Below are 17,061 nucleotides of genomic sequence, written 5' to 3' on the forward strand. Positions count from 1 at the left end.
CAGGAATGCAGTCTACCACTGCTCGGTGTGTGTGTGCAGTAGGAGTGGCAGGAGCTGCGAGCTGCTGGTGTTGAGCCTTCCTGGAGATTATGGATGAGGAGCAAAGCCACAAGATGAATTTTTGCTCCATCCTGGATCTGGTGATGAGCAACGTACCCGGATTAGTTAACATTCCGACGGGTTAGGGGATCACCTCGCAGAGTGCACATGTAGAGAAATGGCCGGAAAGTGACCAGCAGAACCGTATCTCAGAGGGGAGCCAAGAACAATAACAGGAAAGGAATAATTACAAACACTTACCCGTTGTGACATATTCTTCCTCAATAAATGGCTTCGATATGTGAGGCGCTGGGCAAAAAAAAAAATAGAAACAGGTCAAATTATTTCTCAAAGAATCAAACTTGAACTCCTAGGATAAGAATGCGCTCTCCCTGCACAGGTGTTCGGGCTGCTCTGGGGCCGATCGCACTGCCTGCTATGGAACTGAGCCGCACAGACCAGGGAGTTCCCTGGGTCGATGAGTTGTGTTGGGTCAGTGGTGGAGGTGGTGCCGTTGTCCTGGGTGTGGCCGGGGCTGGACGGGAGACCAATCGTCGTAAGCTTCGCGCCCCTAATCGCTACACGGTGCGTCCCTCCCCTCCCATCGCATATGTGAACAGCTGGGTTAAAGGACAGGATGGGACTCAGCTGCATTGCTCCCGTGGTTGAATAGCTTGCCACCAGTCACTGAGCCCCCACAGCCTATTGTACCACTACCCATTAGAAACCCATGACTACACATCGTGGACACCTCCAACCCTCACTATAGACCCCACGTACAGATACAGTGTATGTACACGCAGCCGCCATGTCAAAGAACCTGAGCTGTTGGGGGCTGTACTGCATTGGACGTCCAGCGTTTATCATGGCCGCACCCCCTCCACTCACCTTCACCCCGCCCCCCGCCATCTCAGAACCTTGCTACCCAAAGGAGGTTAAAGCCAAGGCCATTCCTGGGGTGGGGGTGTTACCAACTCTGGTTGGACGTATTCCTGGAGGTTTCACCACATGACCGCTTGCCTCCAATAGTTCCGCCCCCCACGATCCCGCCATTGGTCGCCCGACACGCCCATCTTCGTGGAGCCCCGCCCCCACACCCCCGCCATTGGTCGCCCGACACGCCCATCCTTGCGGAGCCCCGGACCCACACCCCCGCCATTGGTCGCCCGACACGCCCATCTTCGTGGAGCCCCGCCCCCACACCCCCGCCATTGGTCGCCCGACACGCCCATCTTCATGGAGCCCCGCCCCCACACCCCCGCCATTGGTCGCCCGACACGCCCATCTTCGTGGAGCCCCGCCCCCACACCCCTGCCATTGGTCGCCTGACACGCCCACCCTCGCGATGCCGCCTCTTTATTAACCAATCGGATGATTCTCGACTGTCAGCCGAGCAGCCATTTCTCCCCCATCTCCAAAATTTCTACAACCAATAAACAAAAGTCTTCGAAGAAAATGAAAAAAACGCACTATTTTTTGTTTAACACCCACGTGATTTCTCTCCCTGAGGCTTTTTTTGCTCCCAGTGTCCTGGAGATTAATCTTCAAATTTTGGAGACTCCAGGCCAATCCTGGAGGGGTTGGCAACCCTGTCCTGGGGTCACTACTTGCTGCCTCTCTGTACCTCTGAGATAGGGAGGGGGGCCTTGGGGGGGGTAACCAGCACGTCAAGAGGGGCAGGGCCCACGACCCTTGGGTTGGCCAATCTGGATGTAAATTTTAGGATACGTGGCCCCGACAGACACATGCAAGGCCAGGTCCCAGAATGGACGTCCCGCAAAATTTGAGGCAATCTTTCCCCCACTGCACCGGGGGGCTTGTTTCTGCACTGTGGGACCCCTGGACCAGGCCAGTATCTGAGGGGGGGGGGGCGGTGTACGATCGGAGAGATTTATTAACCAAGCGCAATTTCGATTCCTGTCGTCTATTACCCCCACTCCCACTCCTCTCCCGAAGGTGCTGACTTTGACTGGTGTACAAGGTTCACCAAACCGCAAACAGTAACCGGCCCGGAGAGGAGCACCCCACTCAAACGGTCACTCTCCGTGTGCGCACCGAGCCGCTGAAAGTCAGCCGGCTATTCAACAACGGGGAGCATCACAAGCGTGTCCGCACCTTGACCTCTCAACTTTCACACAAGGGAGCCCTTTCCAAACAGCTGTTTCGACCCTGACCCTGACCTGGCTGGGGGGGTGGGGGGGGGGTGTTGCCAGAGATCGACTGTCAGGACCCTGCTGGTCACTAGTTCCCCACCCAAGGGGTCTTTATTTACCTGCCAGCCTAGAGGCAGTCAGTGCAGGCAGCCTATCCGACCGTGGAGGGGGAAATATTGCAGCCGAGCCCAATCCTGTCCCAGCAAGGGGCCACTGGACAGCAAGCATTCCCCCCTCCCTGGGGTGGGGGGTGGGCAGTGAGAAACCAATCGCAGTTGCCACCCTGGCCTGTAATCGCCAAACTCAACGCTGACCTGCGACCGAACCCGGGAGGGCGGGAATCAGGAGCCGGCGAAGACGCTCGGCGAGATGTTTGCACCGGTTCGGTCCCGGGTGTCAGCAGGAGTCAGAGGGTCTCTCGAAAAGCATGTGGATTTGGGAGAGGTTGGGGGGGGGCGTCTCCTAACAGTTTCTCTTCTCTTGACTCCCGCTATGGGGGGGGGGGTTTCCAGCTGCCCACCCTCCACTCCGGGTTACCCCAGCCAAGTGAGAGAGTGGAGCAGTGCCAGGCTATTTGGCCGCGGAGGGCGTCATCGCCCAACCCGATCGTGTCCTTACCAAACTGTCTGCACACGTGCGCACGCACGCACTCACCAGCTAGTGGGGTGGGGGGGATTGTGGGCGCTGGGTATCAATGGGGAGTCGGGAACACTGGAGAATTTTACTCTTCTCCAATCCAGCCAACTGCAGCCCCCCTTTCACCACTGATCGGGCCGAGATGGGCTAACTGGGCTCAGACTGGGGATGGAGCCCGAGACCCCTCTCCGTGGTCTGTGCGCACCCCCAGCTACTCGCCGCCTTAATCGAAGCTTATCCAGTTGGGTGACACTTACGAGAAGTGATGAATTCTTTAAGGTATGGCTTGTTGGATGGAGAGGGCCCTGTTTGCAGAGGGAGAACAGAATTAAATAATGAATAAAGCAAAGTCTTCAGCTCAAACCTAAGGATAGAATTAAACCTTTTGATGCCCAGACCCGTTCTCCACACTCTGATTACAAGCAGAACTGTCCTTTCTGTTGCATGGACACCCACTGAATGGGCAGCACCTACCCTCTGGTGCCTCAGCCCAAGTGGCTATTCTTCACCTGTGAACAGAGTGTGTAGGCGGGCTGTTCGACCGTGGGAGCATCGCAGCCGAGCCTGATCTGGTCCTCACCCACAAACACTGTTCCAGCAGGGGGTTGGTGGTGGTTAACTGATCAGGAAGGGCGGGGGGGGGGGGGGGGGGGGGGGAACCTTTGGCTGATTACTTTTCTCCCTCCGCCCCCTTCCCCCGCCCCCCCCCCCCCCAGGGATGCCAAGGCCAACTGCAGCACCAGTACCACCTCACCCAGCTGATATCAGCGCAATCTAGGAGGTCAAACCCCGGGGAGCTTCCTGGTCTGTGTGCCCTCAGTATCACACTAGGCGATGCATTTACTCATTCAGGTCATCGGAGGGGGGGGGAGGAGGAGGAGGAGGAGGGGGAGGAGGAGGAGGCTCTGAAATATCGCACCGCGATCGGCTTTTAAAACATCACATTGTTGGCGAGGCTGACAGAGAACGGATAGACGAGCAGGAGAGGGTTGAGGAAGGGGACACGTGGCTCACAGACGGCAGACAGAAGGGCGAGCCAGTCGCGGTTAAAGTACCTGAACGGCGGTGTCTGTAAGCTTGCGGAAAGCCCTTCCGGAAGGGGCGATGGGCTGGAAAGAAGGATGTGACAAAAAAAAGGCCATTAATCCCACACCGTCCACGGACCACGTGCAATCAACCCACCCCTTCCCTCCCCACCCATCAAACCTCCCGAGAGAAAGCTCATAGAACTATACAGCAAACAGAGGGAGGCCATTCGGCCCATCGTGCCTGTGCCGGCTCTTTGAAAGAGCTATTCGATTAGTCCCACTCCCCCTGCTCTTTCCCCATAGTCCTGCAAATTTTTCCTTTTCAAGTATTTATCCAATTCCCTTTTGAAAGTTATTATTGAATCTGCTTCCACCGCCCTTTCAGGCAACGCATTCCAGATCAGAACAACTCGCTGCGTAAAATAATTCTAATCTCCTCTCTGGTTCTTTTACCAATTACCCTAAGTCTGTGTCCTCTGGTTACCGACCCTCCTGCCACTGGAAACCCTATCAAAACCCTTCATAATTTACTCTCTATTAAATCTCTCCTTAACCTCTGCTCTAAGGAGAACAATCCCAGCTCCTCCAGTCTCTCCATGTAACTGAAGTCCCTCATCCCTGGCACCATTCTAGTAAATTCAGGAAAGATTGAACAGGCTGGGGCTCTTTTCTCTAGAAAAAAGACTGAGGGGTGACCTGATAGAGGTCTTTAAGATTATGAAAGGGTTTGATAGGGTAGACATAGAGAAGATGTTTCCACTTGTGGGGGAGACCAGAACTAGGGGTCATAAATATAAGATCGTCACTAATAAATCCAATCGGGAATTCAGGAGAAACTTCTTTACCCAGAGAGTGGTGAGAATGTGGAACTCGCTCCCACAAGGAGTGGTTGAGGTGAATAGTGTAGATGGATTTAAGGAGAAGCTCGATAAACACATGAGGGAGAAAGGAATAGAAGGATATGCTGATGGGGTGAGATGAAGTAGGGAGGGAGGAGGCTCATGTGGAGCATAAACACCGGCACGGACCAGATGGGCCGAATGGCCTGTTTCTGTGCTGTACATTCTACGTAATAAATCTCCTCTGTACCCTCTCCAAGGACCTTGACGTCCTTCCCAAAGTGTGATGCCCAGAATTGGACACAAGTTCTGCATAAACATTCCCTGATCCCTGTCAGCTATAGGGACCGGACTCAAAGCCTACCCTGGTCAGTGGTAGCTCTCAGTACCACACTAGATGGCCCACTGACTCACCAGGCCAGTGAACCGTGCATTTACATAACTCAACCCCTGGCCTGCCGACCCTCACACGCGACACTGCCCTGACCCCAGAAAATGACAACTTCTAGTCGCTGTAAAATCTTCATCATAATCCGAACGCCAATTTCTCCCCGCTGCTGAATCTACCAGCATCGCGCCTCGTTCACACCCCTGAAATGGGAGCAGCGATGATGAGACAGAATTCACAGGATCGGGAGCTCTTCCCGACAGCGAACCCTCTCAAAGCAGGGGTTTGTCCGTTCTGCCGACACTTACTGGTGGTGCTGATCTGCCTGGCTGGCGAGCCTGCTGAAACAGTAAGACAGGATTAAGAACATAAAGAAACGGGAGCAGGAGGAGGCCATTCGGCCCCTCCAACCTGCTCTGCCATTCAATCCGATCATGGCTGATCTTTGACCTCAACTCCACTTTCCTGCCCGATCCCTGTATCCCTTGATTCCCTTGGTGTCCAAAAATCTCGCGATCTCGTAGCATCCACAGCCCCCTGGGGTAGAGAACTCCAAAGATTCACAAACCTCTGAGCGAAGACATTTTTCCTCATCTCGGTCCTAAATGGCTGACCCCTTATCTTGAGACTATGACCCCCTAGTTCTAGACTCTCGTTAATATTCTCCCTTAATCCCCAAATTAATATCCTGTTCATTCGACTTTCTCCTCCTCCCTTTTCGCCCCAGCTAACTTGCTTTTATGTGGCATTTCGTCAGGACGTCCTGCAGCACTTCACAATCAGTCAATTACCTCTGAAGTGCAGTCACTGTTGTTGCCTGGGCAGATGTGGCAGCCGTTCTGCGCACAGCAAGATCCCACAAACAGCAAATGGAAGACCAGATAACCGATGTTGGCTGAGGGGTGAATGTTAGCCAGGACACTGGGGAGAACGCCCCTGCTCTTCTCCCAATAGTGGCCACGGGATCTTTTACGTCCACCCGAGAGGGCGTCTTGGTTTAACGTCTCATCCGAAAGACGACACCTCCGACAGTGCAGCGCTCCCTCATTACCGGCACCGGGAGTGTCGGCCTGGATTACGTGCGCAAGTCTCTGGAGTGGGGGCTCAAAACCGCGACCTACTGACTCAGAGGCGGGAGTGCGACCCGCTGAGTCAAACTGACGCTTAATATCGACACAATCCCAGGGACCTCCCCCAGTCGCCAAAATAAAATGGGTTATCCTCACCAAAGAAGGTAAGTTTTTCTTTAAAAACAAAAAAAAAACTAATTTTCCAAATGAAACATTGACGAATCAACAAAGACAGAAAAGGGCAGAAATCTGACGAGCTCACAGCCCCTCAGAGGTCCGGGGATCCCAGCGGATGCTGGCAGACTATTCGACCACGGGGAGAATCGTGGCTGATGCCAGACCGATCCTGTGCACAACCAGCTGCTGGCGTCCAGCGTTCAGAAGGGGTCACTTGTTAGCAATCAGGGGGCAGGAACCCTGGGGGATTTCCCCCTCTCCCCTCACTAACCCAGGGACACTGAAATCCATGACTCAGCACAGAACAGGAATTGAACTCGGAGGGCGGGGGACGGGGCTCAGGGTTACACCGGGTGGTGCACCCACCCCACTCGTGGGAGCTCTTGCCTAATTAAAATGAATCATAGAATCTTACAGCACAGAAGGAGGCTATTCGGCCCATCATGCCTGTGCCAGCTCTTTGAAAGGGCTATCCAATTAGTCCCACTCCCCCCACCCCTGCTCTTTCCCCGTATCCCTGCAAATTTTTCCTTTTCAAGTATTTATCCAATTCCCTTATTATTGGATCTGCTCCCACCGTCATTCCAGATCATAACAACTTAGAGTTAAATAAAAACTTCTCCTCATCTCTCCCCTTCAACCCAGGGCTTGTGCAGACTGAGGGAAAAAGTCAGGTAGACAGACTGATTGTAAATAGGCAGACAGACACACACATACAGATAGATAGATAGATATATATAGTGACAGACAGACAGACAGACAGTCAGTTCAGCAGACTTTCGGCCAGACAGACATAGAACGCAGGGAACTAGACTGGTGCGGGCAGGAAAAGGCCGATGAGCCAGGGCCTGAGGCACAGAGACCCGATAAGGTGAGGTCACACGCCACTTACCGAAACCTAGGGGACTGCAAGGTGCAGGGAATCAGCGGGTGTGAGCTGGGCAAGCGGCAGGAAGGTTAATCCAGCCATTCCCACAGCTCACACCCGACATGATGCTGCCCCAGTCGAACAGTCTGCCGACTTCGAGCTAGGCGGAGATGAAATAGTGAGAAACAAGCAGGAGAGACAGACTGCGGAGAAGGCCTGGGAACTTTTGAGAGATGCGTAATGAAAACAACAGTGGAGGAATTTGCTGATCTCAGCCGAGGCTGGGGGCGGCTGGGGAGGCCGGGGGAGGGGGCGGGGAGGCCGGGGGAGGGGGCGGCTGGGGGGCTGGCGCTCTCCTATTCACCTCAGCGTCCCTAATTTTGGGGGTGGGGAGGAAATCCAATTGGCCGGGGTTCCCGTGGAGGATCCCAGTCCACTGCGCTTGTAGACGTCGGGTGTGAGCAGCGTTGGACTGGGCCGCGATTCAGGTCGACACTCGCTGGTCTGAGCTCACACACACGACGTGGCCGAGAATGACCAGCTCCGATGGATCTATGCCCCAGCAAGGAACAGGAGGAGGCCACTCAGCCCCTCGGGCCTGTTACACAGGAACAGGAGGAGGCCGTTCAGCCTCTCGGGCCAGTTCCGCCACTCTTTTAGATCATGGGCGATCTGCGCCTTGACTCCGTTTACCTTCCTTAGCTCCGTACCTCTCTCCTTAACCAACAAAAAAAAATCTATCGATCACAGCCATAAAAACTTCTACTGACCCCCAGCCTCCAGGGTCTTCAGGTGACAGGTGGGGAAGGGGTGAATTGGTAAGAAAAAAATACAGCATAGAAATTGAGGATGTACCAGCAGTGGGACTGCCTGCTTTGTTACTGGTAGTCAGAAGCTGCAGTAGGTGAAAGTGAAACAGGAGACAGAGAGAGTGAGAGCAGGTGCTCATTGAATCACAGACACACTATACAGACAGGATATAGACACACCGTTATATGTATGGGCCCAATATTTAAGGGGAAGCTAGACAAGTACATGAGGGAGAAAGGAATAGAAGGTTATGCTGATAGGGTGAGATGATGTAGGGTGGGAGCATAAACACCGGCATGGACCCGTTGGGCCGAATGGCCTGTCTCTGTGCTGTAGACTATGTCAGTGTTTCTATATCTTAGATATGGGGAGCTGCTGCAAGGAATATCTCCCTATTGTCACCTTCTCCCTTCTAAACACTTCCGCACTCAGGCTGCTGAGAGCAGATATTATCCCTGTCTATCCAGGTCGGTGACCCGTGCTGCGCCAAACCAGGCAACGCCCAGCGCTGCGCCAAACCAGGCAACGCCCAGCGCTGCGCCAAACCAGGCAACGCCCAGCGCTGCGCCAAACCAGGCAACGCCCAGCGCTGCGCCAAACCAGGCAACGCCCAGCGCTGCGCCAAACCAGGCAACGCCCAGCGCTGCGCCAAACCAGGCAACGCCCAGCGCTGCGCCAAACCAGGCAACGCCCAGCGCTGCGCCAAACCTGGCAACGCCCAGCGCTGCGCCAAACCAGGCAACGCCCAGCGCTGCGCCAAACCAGGCAACGCCCAGCGCTGCGCCAAACCAGGCAACGCCCAGCGCTGCGCCAAACCAGGCAACGCTGCACAAACCAGAGAATTTGGAATTCTCTACCCCAGAGGGCTGTGGATGCTCAGTTGTTAAATATATTCAAGACCGAGATCGATTGATTTTTGAACTCTAGGGGAATCAAGGGATATGGGACTAGGGCGGGAAAGTGGAGTTGAGGTTGAAGATCAGCCGTGATTGAGGTAGAAGATCTGACTGAACGGCCGTAAAGCCTACTCCTGCTCCTGTTTCTTATGTTCTGAGAACACGCAGCACCCAGAGAACACGCAGCACCGCAGCACCCAGGGAACACGCAGCACCGCAGCAACCAGGGAACACGCAGCACCGCAGCAACCAGGGAACACGCAGCACCGCAGCAACCAGGGAACACGCAGCACCGCAGCAACCAGGGAACACGCAGCACCGCAGCAACCAGGGAACACGCAGCACCGCAGCAACCAGGGAACACGCAGCACCGCAGCAACCAGGGAACACTCAGCACCGCAGCAACCAGGGAACACGCAGCACCGCAGCAACCAGGGAACACGCAGCACCGCAGCAACCAGGGAACACGCAGCACCGCAGCAACCAGGGAACACGCAGCACCGCAGCAACCAGGGAACACGCAGCACCGCAGCAACCAGGGAACACGCAGCACCGCAGCAACCAGGGAACACGCAGCACCGCAGCAACCAGGGAACACGCAGCACCGCAGCAACCAGGGAACACGCAGCACCGCAGCAACCAGGGAACACGCAGCACCGCAGCAACCAGGGAACACGCAGCACCGCAGCAACCAGGGAACACGCAGCACCGCAGCAACCAGGGAACACGCAGCACCGCAGCAACCAGGGAACACGCTGCACCGCAGCAACCAGGGAACACGCTGCACCGCAGCAACCAGGGAACACGCAGCACCGCAGCAACCAGGGAACACGCAGCACCGCAGCAACCAGGGAACACGCAGCACCGCAGCAACCAGGGAACACGCAGCACCGCAGCAACCAGGGAACACGCAGCACCGCAGCAACCAGGGAACACGCAGCACCGCGAGAACACGCAGCACCGCAGCAACCAGGGAACATGCAGCAACCAGGGAACACGCAGCAACCAGGGAACCAGGGAACACGCAGCACCGCAGCAACCAGACAGAACCCAGCACCACAGTAACTGTTTCCACCAACTCTTATTTGATCTCCGTGTCCATTGCTGCAGGTATTTATTATTCTCCATGTGTCTCACTCCAAGGTACCTCACATTCTAAGTTCCTCCAACCACCCCTCACCCACCCCCCAGCTCTTCTCCTAGATAAGGAAATTGGTCTCACCCTGAGCATTGCAGCCCCTCCCCCCCTCTGTACTGCACTGGTGCTGGTCGGCTTATGGAGGAAACAGCTTTTACCGAGGACGTACCCGCTGTGGATAGACATCTTCCTCTCCTACAGCTGCCCCGCAGCCCTTTCCCCCAAGTGGGCATGCGCGAGCCTTGGAATGCGAACTGACTATTCGACTGTAAGTTGCATCGCAGGCCAACCCATCCTGCCCTCACCCTACTCACTGACTGCTACCTCATCCAATTGAGCCGAGACGGTGAGTGCTGGCAGGCTATTTGACTGCAGGGGCATCACACAGCCGAGCTTGAGCTCACCCGAGATCCAGACCACGCGCAATTTGCGGCGGGGGTGTCTGGGCAGAGGCTGGGGGTGCTCGGGCTAGCTGTGACAAGCTTCTTCTGGGCCCCCCTCCCCACCGCTGGCCCTGTTCCGGGTTTCCCTCACAGGTGCCTTTTTATTTTTTTTCCAAAAAAGATCTCTCCGCTCGGATACCTACTGGTGCTGGCGAGCTCTTGGACTGGCCGGAACATCACAGCATGCTCTGTTTAAACAGGGACAACAGGATTAAACTGTTACATTAAACCAACCATTCAACTTCAAAAACCGAAAATGCAAACTGAGCCCCTCGGCCTTACCCTCTTGTCCTTGGAAGTCTTGACCTGGGCACCTGCTCTCCCCTTTCGGCGCCTTACCCAGAACAGCCATTCCAGTCGTGAGCAAAAGCAGTGAGCGTCAGCAGCCTATTTAACCAGGGTGGGCATATCCTGCCCTCGCTCGCTGTGGGTCCACGTGTAGTTTCCAGTGGGCGGTGAGGGGGTGGGATCACTGTTGCTTCTCCCTGCTCCAGCATGGAAGATTTTTTAAAAATGCATTCTCGGGATGTGGGCGTCGCTGGCAAGGCCGGCATTTATTGCCCATCCCTAATTGCCCTCGAGAAGGTGGTGGTGAGCCGCCTTCTTGAACCGCTGCAGTCCGTGTGGTGACGGTTCTCCCACAGTGCTGTTAGGAAGGGAGTTCCAGGATTTTGACCCAGCGACGATGAAGGAACGGCGATATATTTCCAAGTCGGGATGGTGTGTGACTTGGAGGGGAACGTGCAGGTGGTGTTGTTCCCATGTGCCTGCTGCCCTTGTCTTTCTAGGTGGTAGAGGTCGCGGGTCTGGGAGGTGCTGTTGAAGAAGCCTTGGCGAGTTGCTGCAGTGCATCATGTGGATGGTACACACTGCAGCCACGGTGCGCCGGTGGTGAAGGGAGTGAATGTTTAGGGTGGTGGATGAGCTGCCGATCGAGCGGGCTGCTTTATCCTGGATGGTGTTGAGCTTCTTGAGTGTTGTTGGAGCTGCACTCACCCAGGCAAGTGGAGAGTATTCCATCACACTCCTGACTTGTGCCTTGTCGATGGTGGAAAGGCTTTGGGGAGTCAGGAGGTGAGTCACTCGCCGCAGAATACCCAGCCTCTGACCTGCTCTTGTAGCCACAGTATTTATATGGCTGGTCCAGTTCAGTTTCTGGTCAATGGTGACCCCCAGGATGTTGATGGTGGGGGATTCGGTGATGGTAATGCTGTTGAATGTCAAGGGGAGGTGGTTAGACTCTCTCTTGTTGGAGATGGTCATTGCCTGGCACTTGTCTGGTGTGAATGTTACTTGCCACTTATCAGCCCAAGCCTGGATGTTGTCCAGGTCTTGCTGCATGCGGGCTTGGACTACTTCATTATCTGAGGGGCTGCGAATGGAACTGAACACTGTGCAATCATCAGTGAACATCCCCATTTTTGACCTTATGATGGAGGGAAGGTCATTGATGAAGCAGCTGAAGATGGTTGAGCCTAGGACACTGCCCTGAGGAACTCCTGCAGCAATGTCCTGGGGCTGAGATGATTGGCCTCCAACAACCACTACCATCTTCCTTTGTGCTAGGTATGACTCCAGCCACTGGAGAGTTTTCCCTGTTTCCCATTGACTTCAATTTTACTCGGGCTCCTTGGTGCCACACTCGGTCAAATGCTGCCTTGATGTCAAGGGCAGTCACACTCACCTCACCTCTGGAATTCAGCTCTTTTGTCCATGTTTGGACCAAGGTTGTAATGAGGTCTGGAGCCGAGTGGTTCTGGTGGAACCCAAACTGAGCATCGGTGAGCAGGTTATTGGTGAGTAAGTGCCACTTGATAGCACTGGCAATTTTCCACATTGTCAGGTAGATGCCAGTGTTGTATTTGTACTGGAATAGTTTGGCTAGAGGCGCGGCTAGTTCTGGAGCACAAGTCTTCAGCACTACAGCCGGGATGTTGTCGGGGCCCATAGCCTTTGCTGTATCCAGTGTACTCAGCCGTTTCTTGATATCACGTGGAGTGAATCGAATTGGCTGGAGACTGGCTTCCGTGATGGTGGGGATATCGGGAGGAGGCCGAGATGAATCATCAACTCAGCATTTGATTGGTGGCATCTTGTTGGGTGCAGCCAATCAGACTCTGCCAGCCATTGCCGGCTACACTTAAAGCAGGACATCCCGTGATTGCGAGGCTACTAAAGGGGCGTTAAACCGAGGCCCCGTCTGACCTCTCAGGTGGACTTAAAAGATCCCACTATTTCGGAGAGGAGCAGGGGAGTTCTCCCCGGTGTCCTGGGCCAATATTTATCCCTCAATCAGCATCACTAAAAAAACAGATGATCTGGTCATTATCACATTGCTGTTTGTGGGATCTTGCTGTGCGCAAAACTGGCTACCGTGTTTCCTTATGTTACAACAGTGACGACACATCAAAAGTAATTCATTGGCTGTAAAACGATTTGGTGGGGTTTATAAATGCAAGTTCTTCCATTCTGGGGGTGTATGTGATGGTATCGATGGACACACAACACCCCGGGGGCCCTCGATTTCTCCTCCTCTTCCAAGGAGATCAGATGTATCTGGAAACCCTATTGGCGGCCAGAATTGAGCTGCACCAGAAGAAATGGAAAGCAGCCCAGCGATTGCCACAAGTGCCTGTGAAAACCAAAGTGGCAGCAACACAGAAAGAAGCCGAACACCCTTCATGGGACATCCTTGATCAGCCAGGCCCGCAGCGCGATCTCCTGGGCGCCAGTGACGGGAGCATGAATTGCATTCCATGTCCTGGGAAAGCGGGATGCATCGGACACAGGGAGTGCGGGCTTCGGGTGAAGCGAGGTTAGAGGGCAGGCTGAATAACTGGACCAGAGACTGCAGATGCAATTCAGCCCTTTTAAAGACCTACATTCTGTCCTTGGCGTAGATGGTGAATTTAGGCAATCGTGTAAAACGGGTGATGGAGAATCAGCAGCACGTTTTACATCTCTCCTGATCTTCATTTCCGTTGACTTCAAAAATCGGGAGAGGTATAAAACGGGCGGCTGATTCTCAAAGCCAAAATCTACCCCCATATTTTCATATATTCCCATTATAAATTCCAAGGTCCACATTTAGAATGGAAAGAGCCTATGTAAACTTGTCACACTGCAATTACACCCTCCAGCCAGCAGTGGTGCTGCAGGGCCTTCACTGGGAGCAGGGTGCAATGACAGGCAGTCTCCATTATCGTCGTGTGTTGTATTTTCAGGCAGGAGTTTCTGTTCCACGTGTTTTTTCAACATAGAAAGGCACACTCAGTGTAAAGCATGGTCAATGTGGTCTCTTGGACTAGTTCCCATCGCCTAGAGGGATCGGAGAGGAATTTTGCAAATTTCTCCCCCTGAATTGGCTGTGGGCTTTTTTGATTTGGTTTTCCACCTCTTCCAGGGGTTTACATGGCACCTGGAGCGGGTGGGGGGCGAAGACGGGCTTGATGTGATACTGTGTGGGACAGGCTAGACCAGCTGGTCTTTCACCGTCTGACGCCTGTACGCAGCACAGATTAAACAGGATCGCCGGCAAAGTTTCCTTTGCCCCCTCATCACCTTAGGGACGTGGGAACAGGAGGAGGCCATTCAGCCCCTCTAGCCTGTTCCGCCATTCAATTAGATCACGGCTGATCTGTATCTTAACTGCATTTACCCGCCTTGGTTCTGTGACCCTTAATCCCCTCACCCAACAAAAATCGATCAATCTCAGTTTTGAAATTTTCAATTGACCCCCAGCCTCAACAACTTCTTGGGGGGAGAGAGTTCCAGATTTCCACTCCCTTTTGTAGTTCCAGATTTCCACTCCCTTTTGTGTGATACACTCGCAGACTGATATTTCAAATTAATGAGGCATCACCTTGGGAAGGTTGATTATTTGCTGGAAGTTCCCTCGCTTCATTATTTATTGTTGTGGCATTAGATTGGCATAGGAGCTTCAATGGTTGTATTGAAATGCCTCATGTTTGGAGATAATGCCAAAGTTTAAAGACTAACTGGCTTTTTTCAATGGATGCTTTCTGCTTCATAGTTCACAGTTATGTCAGTCATCAACTTAAATACATATCCCTTGAGAACACAGAGACCACTGTGTTCCATAGGTATGCAGATAATACACTCTGATAAAGGGGAGAGGGATAAACCTGGCAATTACAGGCCAGTCAGCCTAATGTCGGTGGTGAGGAAACTTTGAGAGACAATAATCCGGGACAAAATTAATTGGCACTTGGAGAAGCTAATAAATGAAAGTCAGCATGGATTTGTTAAGGGAAAATCGCATTTGATTAACTTGATTGAGTTCTTTGATGAAGTAACGGAGAGGGTTGATGAGGGGAGTGCGGTTGATGTTGTGTATATGGACTTTCAAAACGGCATTTGATAAAGTACCACATAATCGACTTGTTAGCAAAATTAAAGCCCATGGGATTAAAGGGACAGTGGCAGTGTGGATACAACATTGGCGAAGGGACAGAAAGCAGAGCGTAGTGCTGAACGGTTGTTTTTCAGACTGGAGGGAAGTATACAGTGGGGTTCCCCAGGGGTCAGTATTAGGACCACTGCTCTTTTTGATATATATTAATGACCTGGGTATAGAAGGTATAATTTCAAAGTTTGCAGATGACACGAAACTCAGAAATGTAGTCAACAGTGAGGAGGATAGCAACAGACTTCAGGAGGACATAGGCAGGCTGTGAAACGGGCAGACACGCGGCAGATGAAATTTAACGCAGAGAAGCGTGAAGTGATACATTTTGGTAGGAAGAATGAGGAGAGACAATATAAACTAAATGGTACAATTTTAAAGGGGGTGCAGCAACAGAGAGACCTGGGGGTGTACGTACAAGTTGGGGAAGGCTGTTAAAAAAGCATATGGGATCCTGGCCTTCATTAATAGACATGATGTGGAGATGCCGGTGATGGACTAGGGTGGACAAATGTAAGGAATCTGACAACACCAGGTTATAGTCCAACAGTTTTATTTGAAAATCACAAGCTTTCGGAGCTTTCCTCCTTCACTCACCTGACGAAGGAAGTAAGCTCCGAAAGCTTGTGATTTTCAAATAAAACTGTTGGACTATAACCTGGTGTTGTAAGATTCCTTACATTCATTAATAGAGGCATAGAGTACAAAAGCAAGGAAGTTATGATAAACCCTTTATAAATCACTGGTTAGGCCTCAGCTGGAGTATTGTGTCCAATTCTGGGCACCGCACTTTAGGAAGGATGTCAAGGCCATGGAGAGGGTGCAGAAGAGATTTACTAGAATGGTCCCGGGGATGAGGGAATTCAGTTATGTGGAAAGACTGGAGAAGCTGGGATTGTTCTCCTTAGAACAGAGAAGGTTAAGGGGAGATTTGATCGAGGTGTTCAAAATCATGAGGGGTTTTGACAGAGTAAATAAGGAGAAACTGTTTCCAGTGGCCAAATGATCGGTAACCAGAGGACACGGATTTAAGGCGATTGGCAAAAGAGCCAGAGGCGACATGAGGAAACATTTTTTTACGCAGCGAGTTGTTATGATCTGGAATGCGCTGCCTGAAAGGGCGGTGGAAGCAGATTCAAAAGTAACTTTCAAAAGAAAATGTACAGGGCTATGGGAAAAGAGCAGGGGAATGAGACTAATTGGACAGCTCTTTCAAAGAGCTGGCACAGACACGATGGGCCGAAAGGCCTCCTCCTGTGCTGTACCTACTATGATACTAAGAAGTGCTTCCTGACATCACTCCTGAACGGCCTGGCTCTAATTTTAAGGTTCTGCCCCCTTGTTCTGGACTCCCCCCACCAGAGGAAATAGTTTCTCTCTATCTACCCTAGCAAATCCTGTAATCATCTTAAACACCTAGATTAGATCACCCCTTAATCTACTACACTCGAGGGAATACAAGCCCAGTCTGTGCAACCTGTCCTTGTAATTTAACCCTTTTAGCCCCACTATCATTCTGGTGAATCTGCGCTGCACCCCCTCTAAGGCCAATATATCCTCCCTCAGGTGCAGGGCCCAGAACTGAACAACCACCCTCGATGGGCAGCCACTTGTAGAAGCCCCCCAGCGGCTGCCAACCCTGGTACGTGGGAAAACAGCTGTCGGCTTTACTTACCTGCTGCTCGCTTATCTCTGATAATTTCAATAATCCCATCATCCTCCAACATCGGGTAATGAGCTGTAATTAGAAAGGGCCGGAGTGATTATAGGAATTGTAGAGCGCGGGCAGAGCTCTCTGCGGCTCATGGCACCAGCACCAGTTCCCCGACAGAGGTATCCGTCCACGGGCAATCAGCCTCAGGAGTACTGAGCACTAAGCAAAAGCGAGTGAGCATCGCCAATTGCATCAGCTCCAGGTAGACCCCAGGGGATGGTACCTCAACAGCTCCCAACCCATCATATCCCAAACCCAACCCATCCCATCCCCAAACTCTCCCAACCCAACCCCTCTAAACCCAACCCAACCCCTTTCAATCCCTCCCAACCCATCACATCACATCCCAAACCCAACCCATCCCATCCCCAAACTCTCCCAACCCAACCCCTCTAAACCCAACCCAACCCCTTTCAATCCCTCCCAACCCATCACA

At 52.9% G+C, this 17,061-nt stretch overlaps 1 long non-coding RNA gene across 1 annotated transcript; it reads right to left on the minus strand.

Annotated features, from left to right (window-relative positions):
* Nucleotides 1–300: 300 nt before the first annotated feature.
* On the minus strand, nt 301–16,636 carry LOC137309534 (uncharacterized). Its single transcript, XR_010959877.1, has 4 exons — nt 16,587–16,636; nt 10,629–10,673; nt 3,884–3,937; nt 301–348 (listed from the first exon to the last, which is right to left on the minus strand). It is a non-coding gene; the product is annotated as an uncharacterized lncRNA (long non-coding RNA).
* Nucleotides 16,637–17,061: the final 425 nt, after the last annotated feature.

Source organism: Heptranchias perlo, unplaced genomic scaffold (assembly GCF_035084215.1).
Source record: "Heptranchias perlo isolate sHepPer1 unplaced genomic scaffold, sHepPer1.hap1 HAP1_SCAFFOLD_1670, whole genome shotgun sequence".
Taxonomy (NCBI): domain Eukaryota; kingdom Metazoa; phylum Chordata; class Chondrichthyes; order Hexanchiformes; family Hexanchidae; genus Heptranchias; species Heptranchias perlo.